The following is a 3,807-nucleotide window of genomic DNA, read 5'->3' on the forward strand; positions in this document are numbered from 1 at the left end:
GGAGGAAATGGTAGAGAAATTTGATTGCATTAAAGTAGCTGAAGAGGAAGTACTTAAATGCCTGGCAGCACTCGAAGTTGAATTGTCATTAGGAATGTTTTTGAGGTTGCTGATGGAAGAAAGATGCAAAATGTGGAGGCACTAGCCACAGTCTTTCACACCTCTTCTTTGGATTTATGGGCGGTGCCAGGGGATTGGAGGGTTTTTAATGTTACAATCCCGATCAAAAAGTGAAGAGGGATAAACCCAGCTACTACAGGCTAGTCAGCCCAGCACTGGGAAACATTTAGTAATAATAATTGGGGTGAATTTGATTGTTATTGTGATAACATAAATTGCAGCAGATACAGGTTTGTTAAAGGTAAATGGGTCAAACAAGATTGATTGGATTCTTTGATGAAGTGGCAGAGAGGTTTTCTTACATTATTTCATGGGATGTGAGCATCTCTGGCAAGGCCAGCATTTGTTGCCCATTCCTAATTGCCATACTGAGTGGCTTACGAGGCCATTTCAGAGGGCAGTTAAGAGTCAACCATATTGTTGTGGATCTGGAGCCACGTGTAGGCCAGACCAGGTAAGGGTGGCAGATTTCCTTCCCTAAGGGAGTCTTTACTGCCGGCACAAAGCTGGAAGGGACCTGCGCTACATCTTTTTGTTAAGACCTACCAAACCAAAAGCCAATCAGGTGAGGCCAGCGGTGGGCCTTCCTATGGAATCAAGACCCCTGGGGCAGCTGTTTTGCCGACTGAAACCTGCTGATTAATCAGAGGCCGGCAACTCTTGTGATCAGCAGCGCCACTAGGGAGGCCTTGGCCTCTACCAGAAGGACAGGCAACAGAGTCCCAGGATTGCAGAGCAACCCAGGCCACCGGTAAGTAATGTGCAGAGTGGGGCGTGCTGTTTCATGTAGTTGGAAATGGGGGAGTGTAGGGGGATCATCAGCAAGGGCAGTGGTTAGCTCTCAGTGAGCCCCGGCACCCCTTCCTGATCTTCAGTCCCTCAATCAGGCACTGAGTGCCTTTGAGATTTCAAGCTGGCTGCGTGATTTTACCGTGCTCACCTGCAGCTGGGTTAATACCAGCAGTGGTAATTGAGGTAATTAATTGACTACTTAAGGGCCTCAATTGGCAGTGGATCGGGAAGGTAACTTAGTTCTGGCAGAGACGAAAAGGTGGTGGGGTTCAGGTGTGCCATTATCCCATCTAATTAAATGCCTTTCCCGCCCCCAAACTCAACACCAGATAGAGCAGAAGATTATGCACATGGTCACCATTGCTGAGACTAGCTTTCAATTACAGATTTATTAATTGAATTTAAATTCCACCAGCTGCTGTGGTGGGATTTGAAACCATGCCCCCAGAGTATTAGCCTAGGTCTTTGGATTATTGGTCCAGTGACATTATCACTATGTTGACATTGTGTACATGGGCTTTCAAAAATACTGTATAATAGACTGTTAGCAAATTTGAAAAGTACAGTGGCAGATTAATATGACTGACTAGGAGAAAGAAACCAGAAAGTAGTGGTGAACAGTTTTTATCAAGCTGGAGAGGAGTATACATTGGTGCCCTTAGCAATTGGTATGGGGACCACTGATCTTTTTGATATATTAAACACATGGACTTGAAGATTGGAGACATGATTTCAAAGTTTGTTAGATGACAAAAAATTTGGAAATGTACTTAACAGTGAGGATGTTTGCATCAGACTTCAGGAAGACATAGGCAAACATGGCAGTGGCATGGCAGTTATTTGACTGTTGCAGATTTGAGATAAGATAACAAGTCTTAACACTCATTCTTCTTGAGGCCTGCAAATATGATTTTTGTTACTGGGATATAGTCCTTCAGATTCTCCAGGTAAATCCTGAGTGTGTCCTCATCCCAGGTAATACCTTTTATATTTGTTTGCTTCAGTTAAAGAAAATCCTTCAGCTTGGCTAGTCTTGCATCCAAATAAACCGGGCAGGTTTGGTCCAGTTTTGTGTTTGCTTTCACTGTCAACAGTGTGACATCACACACACTTCCTTACAAAGGTCTTCTTGCCTTTCTCTATATCACGCATTTTGCTCTGTAATTGCTTCCTTCCAGCCACCAACTGCACCAGACAACAACAGCACCACCCTTGTCAGCAGGTTTGATGACAATGTCAGGGTTGGACCTGAGAGTACGGAGTGCAGCAAGTTCAGAGAGAGACAGGTTAGAGTGGGTGTGAGGAGCTGTAGTCGAGGTAGCAGTGGGAGTCGGTAGACTTGTAATGAATATTGGTGGACAGTCTATCACCAGAAATTGAGACAGAGAGGTCAAGGAAGAGAAGGGAAATGTCAGAGATGGACCATGTGAAAATGATGGAGGGGTGGAAATTGGTGGCAAAATTAATAAATTTTTCCAGGTCCAGACGAGAGCATGAAGCAGCACCGAAGCAATCATCGATGTACCGGAGAAAGAGTTGTGGGAGGGGGCCGGAGTAGGACTGGAAGAAGGAATGTTCCACATACCCCATAAAGAGACAGGTATAACTGGGACCCATGCGGGTACCCATAGCCACACCTTTTATTTAGAGGAAGTGAGAGGTGTTTAAGGAGAAATTGTTCAGTGTGAGAACAAGTTCAGCCAGACGGAGGAGAGTAGTGGTGGATGGGGATTGTTCGGGCCTCTGTTCGAGGAAGAAGTGGAGAGCCATCAGACCATCCCGGTTGGGGATGGAGGTGTAGAGGGATTGGACGTCCGTGGTGAAGAGGAAGCGGTTGGGGCCAGGGAACTGGAAATTGTTGATATGATGTAGGGTGTCAGAGGAATCACAGATGTAGGTGGGAAGGGACTGGACAAGGGGAGAGAGAATGGAGTCAAGACAGCAAGAAATGAGTTCCGTGGGGCAGGAAAAGGCTGACACGATCGGTCTGCTGGGACAGTTCTGTTTGTGGATTTTGGGTAGGAGGTAGAAGCGGGCCGTCCGACGTTGGGAGACTATGAGGTTGGAAGCTGTGGAAGGAAGATCTCCAGAGGAGATGAGGTCAGTAACAGTCCTGGAAACAATGGCTTGATGTTCAGTGGTGGGGTCATGGTCCAGGGGGAGGTAGGAGGAAGTGTCTGCGAGGTGACGCTCAGCCTCTGCTAGGTAGAGGTCAGTGCGCCAGACAACAACAGCACCACCCTTGTCAGCAGGTTTGATGACAATGTCAGGGTTGGACCTGAGAGTACGGAGTGCAGCAAGTTCAGAGAGAGACAGGTTAGAGTGGGTGAGAGGAGCAGAGAAATTGAGATGACTAATGTCACGCCGACAGTTCTCAATGAAAAGATCAAGAGAAGGTAAGAATCCAGAGGGAGGGGTCCAGGTGGAGGGAGAATATTGGAGGCGGGTAAAAGGACCCATTGAACGGGGAGAGGACTCCTGCCCAAAGAAGTGAGAAGGCGGCGGAAGAAGAGTTCAGCATCGTGCTGAGCCCGAAATACATTGAGATGAGGGCGTAAGGGTATGAAACTAAGTCCTTTGCTCAGCACTGAACGTTCAGCATCAGAGAGGGGAAGGTCAGGAGGTATGGTTAATACACGGCCGGGGCTGGGTTTGGAAGACGGGATGGGGACAGAGGGACAGGCAGGGATGGAGGGTCCTGGATGGGTGTTGGTGTCAATGAGTTGTTGGAGCTTGCATTCCTTTGCACCTGAAAGAAAGAGACAAAGTTTCTTGTTGAGGCGTCGGATGAGACGAAGAATAAAATGAAACTGGGGGCACGCGCAGCTTAGAAATAGGGTGTGGCGGTGCTGCTGGAGGGAGAGGTCAAGTGTGTTCATATGGTGGCGCATGGCA

General features: G+C 47.5%; 1 pseudogene; it reads right to left on the reverse strand.

Annotated features, from left to right (window-relative positions):
- Window positions 1-1,748: 1,748 nt before the first annotated feature.
- On the reverse strand, window positions 1,749-2,073 carry LOC144679310 (cytochrome c pseudogene; annotated as a pseudogene).
- Between the last annotated feature and the right edge of the window lie 1,734 nt (window positions 2,074-3,807).

This window comes from Cetorhinus maximus, chromosome 4 (assembly GCF_964194155.1).
Source record: "Cetorhinus maximus chromosome 4, sCetMax3.hap1.1, whole genome shotgun sequence".
Taxonomy (NCBI): domain Eukaryota; kingdom Metazoa; phylum Chordata; class Chondrichthyes; order Lamniformes; family Cetorhinidae; genus Cetorhinus; species Cetorhinus maximus.